Raw genomic sequence first — 11,287 nt, forward strand, 5'->3', positions numbered from 1 at the left:
TGGATGTGATAAGGAACACTGTACACCACGTAACCCACGCCAGGTGTCAGTGATCACTGTGGATCAGCCCCTTTTCACCATAACCAAACTGATACAGTGGTTGTAGCCTGCGGGATATGGAAAGGACAAATCTGTCATTATGCTGAGTGGTCTTCATCAGGAAATGGCAAGTCTGAAGCTGATTGGAGAGTGGATGGACGGAAGCCCTTGTTCAGGCCCAAGTGGCCTCCCCAAAAGTGGCTGACTCTTTGAAAGTGTCTCATGGAGTGCTTAATTTGTAATGAGAGGTGCCGGGGCTCAAGTAATTTTTTTACATTCATAACTGACACGGCAAGTCTGGAGGTGCTGGGGCTATGAACTGCCAAGCCTAGAGGTGCCGGGACTCAGCTCTGGCACAAATTAAGCACTGGTCTCATGTCACACATGCTAGGTGTGCCGAGAAAGTAACTGCCAGCAGTCTTCAGAGTAACAGCCATGTTAGTCTGTATTCGCAAAAAGAAAAGGAGTACTTGTGGCACCTTAGAGACTAACCAATTTATTTGAGCGTAAGCTTTCGTGAGCTACAGCTCACTTCATCGGATGCCTTTTCTTCACCCCTCTTCTTCCTGCCTTGCCTTTCCCAAGGCAACCCCCACCTTGCCCCAGGCCCCCCACAATTCTGTCCCTGTCCTGGCCTCACCTCTGCTCCTTCTGCAGCTCCAGGGGCTCTTCACACACACCCTCCCCAACTCTGGGGAGGCTGCAGCGGGTGTTGCAGGGATGGTAGGATGGGAGAAGCAGAGGAACTGTCCTGTTCCCATTGCTCCCAGGAGCAGAGCGACCCTGAGCTACTGGGCTCTTCCTGCTCCTCCCCGCTCCCTCTTGTTAGGAGGGTGTCGTGTCACTGTAGGGAGGCCTGGCCTGTTTACATCCTTCTCGCAGAGGTGCTGGGGCCCCAAGAGACATCTTGGGAGCTACGTGCTTTCTGTGCCGAGACGGGGCCCTGGGCACTGATATAAGGGGGCACTGCCTGCTCCCACTGGCCTCCCAGAGCCGCTGGGAGCTGCAGCACACAGAAGGGCGAGAGGAGCCCTAGGTGTACCCCATGTCCCCACGCTCACGGCAAGGGCAGTCATCCACCGTGGGGTCAGTGGGTGCCGTGGTAACCGTGGCAATGACTGACACCAGCATGGGGCTGGCCACTCTTTGCCCCCCACCGCTGCCACTGCTCCCAGGGCCCAGCAGCCAGAAAAGGGCTTCCCCACTGAGCTACAATCCCTGCTCCTGGAGAGAAGCTACCTCGGCACAAGCTTCAGTGGTGTGGGAGGGCGGAAGGGGCAGAGGCCAGGAGCCCCAGAGGATCTGGGCACAGCGAGGAGTGGGCCCACATGCTCAGGCACGCTCCCGCCAAGCCCCAGGAGACTGCTGCTCCCCAGAGATAGGCATCAGTCCACCTCCGGTAGGGTCTGAGCTCTGTAGGGTCCTGGACAGGGCCGGATTAACCTTTTGTGGGCCCAGCGCCAAACATATTTGTGAGCCCCCATGGGGACAATGGAGCATGGTGTGGGGGGGCGGTCTCCGGAGCGAGGGGCCAGGCAGGGTTATGGCATGGCAGGGGCGGACCCATTCTGCCCAGCCCAGTGCAAGGGCACTCTTTACAAACTGGCAGTTGCCAGACGCACACTGAGCCATGCCGCACCACACATCCCCCCCTCACCCACTGCCCAACACTGGAACATCCCCCCCTCCAATTCCCTATGCCCAGCACCCCCCCAGACCCTGCCACAAATGCACAGCACCCTGCACACCATCACCCCATCCAATGCCGCCCTGCCCACAGCCCCACCACAACTGCCCAGCACCCCACACAGAACCCCCACTCCCTAGTGCCCCAACACACAGATCTTCCCCAGCCTCTCACAGCCCAGCAGCCCCCTAGGTCCCCCAGAGACCCACTCCCCCAGGCCCTGCCTCCTGGCTGCACTCATCGGCCCTGCTGGGAGGCGACTGTGTCTGCCGGGCTGAGCTGCCAGTGCAGCCAGGGCTGGTCCCGGGGCGGGGAATCACTCCGGAAGTGGCACGATTCAGCCAGGCCAGGGCCTGCCCCAGCCAGCCTCCCTCAGGATCCACTTGCCTGGAGGGGCCCAGCCAAGCCCCCACACTGCCCCCCATCAACTGGCTGAGACTGGCCAGGCTTCTGCACCCGTCCCAGGCTGCTCAGCACCAGGGAGACAGGTGAGGCCGCACAGGTGGTAGGAAGCCAAGACTGCCCAGAGCCGGAGGTGCACTGGGGTCTGGCCAGGCTGTAGGGTGACCAGATGTCCCAATTTTATAGGGACAGTCCCAATTTTGGGGTCTTTTTGTTATATAGACTCCTATTACCCCCCACCCCCTGTCCTGATTTTTCACACTTGCTGTCTGGTCACCCTAGGCCAGGAGGCAGAGAGAATCATAGAATCATAGAATATCAGGGTTGGAAGGGACCTCAGGAGGTCATCTAGTCCAACCCCCTGCTCAAAGCAGGACCAATCCTCAACTAAATCATCCCAGCCAGGGCTTTGTCAAGCTGGGCCTTAAAAACCTCTAAGGATGGAGATTCCACCACCTCCTAGGTAACGCCCATTCCAGTGCTTCACTACCCTCCTAGTGAAATCACTTTTCCTAATATCCAACCTAGACCTCCCCCACTGCAACTTGAGACCATTGCTCCTTGTTTGGTCAACTGCCACCAGTGAGAACAGCCGAGCTCCATCCTCTTTGGAACCCCCCTTCAGGTAGTTGAAGGCTGCTATCAAATCCCCCCTCATTCTTCTCTTCTGCAGACTAAATAAGCCCAGTTCCCTCAGCCTCTCCTCATAAGTCATGTGCTCCCGCCCCCTGATCATTTTCGTTTCCCTCCGCTGGACTCTCTCCAATTTGTCCACATCCCTTCTGTAGTGGGGGGGACCAAAATGGATGCAATACTCCAGATGTGGCTTCACCAGTGTCGAATAGAGGGGAATAATCAGTTCCCTCGATCTGCTGGCAGTGCTTCTACTAATGCAGCCCAATATGCCATTAGTCGTCCTGACAACAAGGGCACACTGCTGACTCATATCCAGCTTCTCATCCACTGTAATCCCCAGGTCCTTTTCTGCAGAACCGCCGCTGAGCCTGTCGGTCCCCAGCCTGTAGCGGTGCATGGGATTCTTCCATCCTAAGTGCAGGACTCTGCGCTTGACTTGCTGAGCCTCATCAGATTTCTTTTGTCCCAATCCTCCAATTTGTCTAGGTCACTCTGGACACTATTCTTACCCTCCAGCTTATCTACCTCTCCCCCCAGCTTAGTGTCATCCGCAAACTTGCTGAGGGTACAATCCATCCCATCATCCAGATCATTAATGAAGATGTTGAACAAAACTGACCCCAGGACCTAAGTTCCCAGGTGTGGCCGGGGTGGCATGGACCCAGGTGTGGCTCAGGGCGGCACAGACCCAGGAGTGGTCTTGCCCAGTCCAAACCCAAGCATGGACAGAGCGGCCCGGCCCAGCGTCAGTCCCAGCCCAGGCGGCGCGGCCTGGACCCAGGTGCAGCTGGAATGCCCCCTCCCCTAGCCAGAACCCAGCCCTGGCCCTGTTGGGGCCAGGGAAGGGATGTCTATCCTGCAGCCTCAACCCTGGAGCTGCTGCAGCGGGGAGAGGTGCCTCTCCCTCACAGCCCAGGTGTTGCTGCAGGGAGAGAGCTGGGGGTGCGTCCTCTCTCCCTGCCGTAGCCCCGGAGTCCCCTCCCACACTCCAAACCCCTCATCCCCAGCCCCACCCCAGAGCCCACACCCCCAGCCGGAGCCCTCACACCCCTGCACCCCAACTCTTGCATATCACCTCCATATTGGTGAACATAACAAAATTTATTCCGCACATGGGTAGGAAAAATTAGCGGGAGCACTGTCCAGGACCGACCCCTGGGGCACTCCGCTTGATAGCGGCTGCCAACTAGACATCGAGCCGTTGATTGGTACCCCTTAAGCCCGATGATCTAGCCAGCTTTCTATCCACCTTATAGTCCATTCATCCAGTCCGTACTTCTTTAACTTGCTAGCAAGAACCCTGCGGGTGGGACTAGGGGGTGGAGAGGAGCCCTCGGCTGGCTGGTGGGCAGGCCAAGAGGAGCAAGTGGTGGGTGGGGTGGTTGGCGGGGTCTCAGGGCAGAGTACAAGCAGAGCAGGCCGGGGCCCCTTCTGAGCATGGGACCGGCTCCATGGAGCCACTGGCCCCATTGTAAACCCAGCACTGGTCCCGGAGGGGAAGGACAAGATGTTAAGGTCACTGGAAGGAAAAGCCGGTGGAGGGATTGAAGGAACGGGGGATATCGGCAGACAAGGACAATGGTCTTGGCGTCTGCTTTTGTACGGACTGGAGCGGGCACCCGTGGGTGCTGGGGAACCGAGAGGAGGAAGAGGCAGGCCACGGGTCAGGAGATAATGAGGGACTGGAGGAGAGTTGTAAGGGTAGAGGGAACGGGTAGGAGGAGTTGCTGGGGACGCCCAGGTTACAGGCCTGAGTGATGGGGGAGGGTACTGCTGTGCTCAGCAAAGACAGCCCCAGAGGATCAGGCATTCCAGTGCTCTCCACGGGAGGGCTTTTCCCAACCATCCCTAAAACACATGTCAAAAACAGCCGGGGACCGCTTGGCCTCCAGGCAGCCCTGCCAGTAGCCCCGGCCTCAGTGTCCCTCTTGATTCCTCAGTTAGACTCAGTGCAACCTCTGGAGAATTCAGCTAGCCGTTTCTGTGGGGTTACTTGATTATCAAACATCCCACGACCATAGACGAGAATCCCCCCACCACCGTCCAACCGGTACTTTCGTCCCAACCGTCCTACACCACATACAGCTGCATTTCTCAGCCCGCCCCAGCTCAGCTCCTGGTTATGGCTCCTGCGGCTCTCCCCGCCACTCCCCACAGTTCAGTTCCCAGGTCCAGCTCCTGTGGCTCTCACCTGCCCCCAGCTCAGCCCCCAGGTACGGCTCCTGCGGCTCTCACCGTATCTCAGCTCAGCCCCCAGGTACGGCTCCTGCGACTCTCACCCCTCCCTAGCTCAGCTCCCAGGTACAGCTCCTGCGGCTCTTGCCCCCCTGGCCAGCCCCACCCTGGAGCTCTCAGCCCAGTGCTGCTCTTCCTCTGAATTCGCTTTGAACTCAGGACTCTGGAGACTCGTCCTGTCTAAACTCTCCCTATACTTGGTGATGGGTCTCATTAGTGCTTTGTCTGCCTTATCCCCACCCCAGGAAGTTCCAGAAAGACTTTTAAGTAAGTTCATCCTGCCTTTACTTATCTCTAATATTTTCATACGATCCTTCCACGTGAGCTTGCTATCAGATATCACACCTAAAAAGGTGACACTTTTGACTATACTTATTTGGTGTCCATATAGATACAATTTATAATCTTTTTGAATTTTCCCATTGGTGACTATCATTCCCTTAGTTGTGTCAACTGAGAATTTAAAGCACCCCGTGTTTCACCACTCCACGCCCTTCTGTGACAGGGTGCTGGGCAAAGGGTTGCAGATTCAGCCCTCTGTCATGCCCACTCCTCATTAGGGGAATAAATTAGAGCAGGCTGGAGATGACCTGGCAGAGACAGCTGCTACCTAATTAGCCTGGGGCTGCACAAAAGCCTCAGGGGAAGGAAGCCAAGGGAGAGCAGAAGGAAAGGGAAAGGAAAAAGGAAAAGGCAGGGAATGGAAACAGGGAAGTAGATCTCCCCTCCCGCCTGCAGACGGTGAAGGGTTACTTGTATGTGGTGAAATGGTGGTGGGAACAAGCCTGAGAATAAAGTGCATCAGTGGTTACTAAATCCCAGGTCTCAGAGTGACTTTGTGAGCTTAGCAGAGGCAGAAGCCAAAGGGGCCCTGCCGCACCCTGCTACAACTTCCTTATACCTTCATTTACTTTTAGCAGCTGTTGCAGGGTGTCATAAATATAAAGGGAAGGGTAAACCCCTTTAAAATCCCTCCTGGCCAGAGGAAAAATCCTCCCACCCCTTGCACCCCACTTCCTGGGGAAAGTTTGGTAAAAATCCTCACCAATTTGCATAGGTGACCACAGACCCAAACCCTTGGATCTTAGAACAATGAAAAAGCATTCAGTTTCCAAAGCGACACTCATGTCTGACCCTGTACTAAGGGCCCCAGACTTTGACAAACCGTTCCTAGTAACCACAGATGCGTCCGAGCGTGGTGTGGGAGCAGTTTTAATGCAGAAAGGACCGGAACAAGAATTCCACCCTGTAGTGTTTCTCAGCAAAAAACTGTCTGAGAGGGAAAGCAACTGGTCAGTCAGTGAAAAAGAATGTTACGCCATTGTCTACGCCCTGGAAAAGCTACGCCCATATATTTGGGGACGGTGTTTCCACCTACAAACCGACCACGCTGCGCTACAGTGGCTTCATACCGCCATGGGAAATAACAAAAAACTTATTCGGTGGAGTTTAGCTCTCCAAGATTTTGATTTCGACATCCAACACATCTCAGGAGCTTCTAACAAAGTGGCTAATGCACTCTCCCGTGAAAGGTTTCAGAGGAACAGCCGTGTTAGTCTGTATTCGCAAAAAGAAAAGGAGTACTTGTGGCACCTTAGAGACTAACCAATTTATTTGAGCATGAGCTTTCGTGAGCTACAGCTCACTTCATCAGATGTTTACCGTGGAAACTGCAGCAGACTTTATATACACACAGAGAATATGAAACAATACCTCCTCCCACCCCACTGTCCTGCTGGTAATAGCTTATCTAAAGTGATCAACAGGTGGGCCATTTCCAGCACAAATCCAGGTTTTCTCACCCTCCACCCCCCACACAAATTCACTCTCCTGCTGGTGCTAGCCCATCCAAAGTGACAACTCTTTACATAATCAAGTCGGGCTATTTCCTGCATAGATCAAGGTTTTCTCACATCCCCCCCACCCCCATACACACACAAACTCACTCTCCTGCTGGTAATAGCTCATCTAAACTGACCACTCTCCAAGTTTAAAAACTTGGATTTAAACTTGGAGAGTGGTCAGTTTAGATGAGCTATTACCAGCAGGAGAGTGAGTTTGTGTGTGTATGGGGGTGGGGGGGAAGTGAGAAAACCTTGATCTATGCAGGAAATAGCCCGACTTGATTATGTAAAGAGTTGTCACTTTGGATGGGCTAGCACCAGCAGGAGAGTGAATTTGTGTGGGGGGTGGAGGGTGAGAAAACCTGGATTTGTGCTGGAAATGGCCCACCTGTTGATCACTTTAGATAAGCTATTACCAGCAGGACAGTGGGGTGGGAGGAGGTATTGTTTCATATTCTCTGTGTGTATATAAAGTCTGCTGCAGTTTCCACGGTAAACATCTGATGAAGTGAGCTGTAGCTCACGAAAGCTCATGCTCAAATAAATTGGTTAGTCTCTAAGGTGCCACAAGTACTCCTTTTCTTTCTCCCGTGAAAGTTTCCCAGAATCAACTAGTTAAAATCATCCTTGAGATATGGAAAATATTGTTAGTCTTTATGTACTTGGTATTATATTTAGAGGTGCATGTGTCTTATTAACTCTGTTTTTTCCTAGAGCTCCAGGAAGAAATCCCAGCCAGCGTTTCACCCTAGCTGAGATTTGGGGGGTGTGTCATAAATATAAAGGGAAGGGTAAACCCCTTTGAAATCCCTCCTGGCCAGGGGAAAGCTCCTCTCACCTGTAAAGGGTTAAGAAGCTAAAGGTAACCTCGCTGGCACCTGACCAAAATGACCAATGAGGAGACAAGATACTTTCAAAAGCTGAGAGGAGGGAAAAAAACAAAGGGTCTGTGTCTGTCTGGGTGATGCTTTTGCCGGAGACAGAACAGAAATAGAGTCTTAGAACTTAGTAAGCAATCTAGCTAGGTATGCGTTAGATTATGATTTCTTTAAATGGCTGAGAAAATAGCTGCGCTGAATAGAATGAATATTCCTGTCTGTGTGTCTTTTTTGTAACTTAAGGTTTTGCCTAGAGGGATTCTCTATGTTTTGAATCTAATTACCTTGTAAGGTATTCACCATCCTGATTTTACAGAGGTACTTCTTTTCTTTACTTCTATGAAAAGTCTTCTTGTAAGGAAACTGAATGCTTTTTCATTGTTCTAAGATCCAAAGGTTTGGGTCTGTGGTCACCTATGCAAATGCAAAGGATTTTTACCAAACCTTCCCCAGGAAGCCCTGGCTGGGATGATTTAATTGGGGATTGGTCCTGCTTTGAGCAGGGGGTTGGACTAGATGACCTCCTGAGGTCCCTTCCAACCCTGATATTCTATGATTCTAAGTGTGGGGCAAGGGGTGGGAGGATTTTGGGGGGAAAGATGTGTCCAAACTCTGTTTTTTCAGGAACCCTGATAAAGTTTGGTGGTGGCAGTGGAAATCCAAGGGCAAAGGGTAAAATAATTTATACCTTGGGGAAGTTTTAACCTAAGCTGGTAAAAGTAAGCTTAGGAGGTTTTCATGCAGGTCCCCACATCTGTACCCTAGAGTTCAGAGTGGGGAAGGAACCTTGACACAGGATTTCTGGGTTTTCCCCACTGGGTGGTCGCTGGTGATCAGAGGGATGCCTCTGGCTGCTCAGCTCTCTTTCGGAAGATCATTTGTCATGATGTTGAAGAAGGTAGGACTGATGACGTGCCCCTGTGGAGTGCTGGTGTTTTGTGCCTGTCTACTGGCGCAGGCTTTCCCAGCTCTGACCTGCATAGCTCCACCTACACATTCTTCCTTTTATACCCATGGTAGCCACTTCAGCCACCCTCTCTCTGTTTCATAAACTCCCCTCTCAGGCTGCTGAACTCTCATTTATAACACCAGGGGCAGCCCCACCCTTCTTCTGACATCAAACTAGGGTGCCCCTTGACTGGAACAGGAGCGCTGAGCCCCCTTTCACTGAAGGGGCCAGCTAGCCTGTTGCATATCCCCATGTCCCTCTCACACTCACTCGTGCACACGCCCCTCCTGTCTCCAGCGCAGTGTTTCTGACATTATTCTGGTATCCCATAGACAGACCGACAGTGAGTGCTCGTTTACACACTGTAAAAAGCTTTCCAGTCCAATTCACATGCAAATAGGTGACCCTGTGTCCAGGCCCGTCCGATACCGTGGGTGAGATGAGTTTCTGTGTAGGCTTGGAAGCTTCTTTTCCATGGCCAGAGGCTGGTCCAATAGAAGGTATCCCCTCACCCACCTTGTCTCCATTATACAGAACAATCGTAACATCACGTGTGTGGCTGAGAACGTACAACAATGACACCCCTCACTGGAGTATCTGGGCTCCTCACATGACTCGTAGCCCCTGGAACACCTCTCTAGCCCTGGCACTCCCCCTCCGCTGTCTGTTCAGTTGTGCATGATCTAGGTAAGGTCCCTCCCAGCAGCAAGGCTGGGCTCTGAGGGGCCCAAGGGCAGGTTGGAGCATGCAGGGCATGTCCTGGGGCACTCTGCCACCACAGCATCTCCCTAGGCAGCACCAGGCTGGTTCAGTCGGTTAAAAGACTTACAAACACACGGCTGGCTCTGCACTGAGCCTGTTTGCGTTCTCGAGAAGGCTATAAAAAGCAGCTGAGAATGGCAGGCATGCATGTGCGTGGGGGGAGTGTGAAGCAGGATCTCCACCTTAGCCTGAACTAGGACACCGCAGACACGGCTGACATAAGAGTAATGAATCAGGAAAGGCTGTGTCTGCTCTTATCGGGACGTTCAGACCATGCAGGGCTGCGGGGGGACCCAGAACACGGAGGAGCACAGGCTGGTCCACTGTACAAAGGGGGCCTCAGCCCCGCACGCACGGTGCCCGCAAGCTTCTATGCCTGTTGGTATGAGACAACCCAGATCCATTGTCCAAACCTCCCGCGGAGGGGTGACGTGTATCAGCCCCGGGGATGTATCAGAATCCAGGCAGCCGCTCCCCCACCACACCGGGTCCTGCTGGGGACAGGAGGGAGGAATTCTTAGTGTCCCTGGCGGCCTTGGCGAGCTCGCGGCCCATTGACCCGAGCACTGTGCTGCAGACAGCATCCGGGCCGACGGGGAAGGTGGGGTTCACTGGAGACACAATGCCTAAGACTGCCGGGGCTGCCTGCATTAGCATTAGCCTGCATGACCCAGGAGGTCCCTTCCCAGCCTGTGTCTCATGGTCCTGTGGCTATAAACCCTTGCATGGAGTGGTCCATGCGTACTGCAGCCCGAAAGCATTTCCGGCTCCAGGACTTGCATGGCAACGAATCTGAGCTTTGCCGTGAACACTTCAACAGGAGCAAGAAATGCCCCCACGTCCCCAGAGACTGTCCCACCAACCCCTCCCCCAGAACAACCAACAGCCCCCTGGCACCTTCTTGAGCCTTCCTTCATCACTCGGCATTTATTGGGGCATGGCACCATCTGGCCTCTGGGTGGCAGCAGCCTCCCTGTGCTGGGGCCGCCGGCTCGGGGTAAAGAAGCCTGGGCTGCTCAGGTTCCCCCAGGGGTGAATTTGACCCAGAGCTGACAGCTGTTTGCAGGCTACAGGAGAGGCTGGTGCAGGAGTGTGGCTTTCACAGGGGAGCTGAGCGTTTATATAATAACATCCGGACACTGCACGTGACGCTCGCCCGCCAAACCATTTGGTTTGTAACCTTTTCCCGAGCCCTGCGGCCTGTCGCCAGGCTCCTCTGACTGCAGGCAGCTCACCGGCTGTCCTGACCTCCTCTGCTCCCCACTGCATGCATCCAGTGCAGTGAACTGTAGCCCACGAAAGCTGATGCTCAAATAAATTTGTTAGTCTCTAAGGTACTGCAAGTCCTCCTGTTCTTTTTGCGGATACAGACGAACCCGGCTGCTACTCTGAAACCCGCCTGGGAGTGGCGCTAGCCTTCATGGGCCGTGGAGTGGCTAGGGCCGTGGTTTTCGACGGGGAGCTCCGCAGGCTGTGTCTGGTATTTCCAAAGGGCTCCGCGCTGCTCTGCGAAACTTTTCAGGGGCCCGCAAATGAAGAAAGGTTGGAAACTGGTGCCCTGAGGGATAGCAGGCTTCCCTTTGGTTAAGAGACGAGCAAGACACACAGAGAAACTTTTGGAGAAGTGGGCGTGGACGGGGCAGATACTGGCTGTGCTGGGTTGGGTGGGTCCATGTCTGGCACCTATGGAGGCTTTGACTGATGCCCCGTTGGCTCCCCCGCCTGCCCCGGGGATGTCATTGGCATTGGGTTATAACGCGATGACGCCCCCGAGGTGCGTGTGCTTGTTGGGACCAGGCCGCAAAGATGAGGCTGGCTGGCTACCCTATCCAGCTCCCTAAGGCGCTTCTCCAAC

Source organism: Caretta caretta, chromosome 1 (assembly GCF_965140235.1).
Source record: "Caretta caretta isolate rCarCar2 chromosome 1, rCarCar1.hap1, whole genome shotgun sequence".
Taxonomy (NCBI): Eukaryota; Metazoa; Chordata; order Testudines; family Cheloniidae; genus Caretta; species Caretta caretta.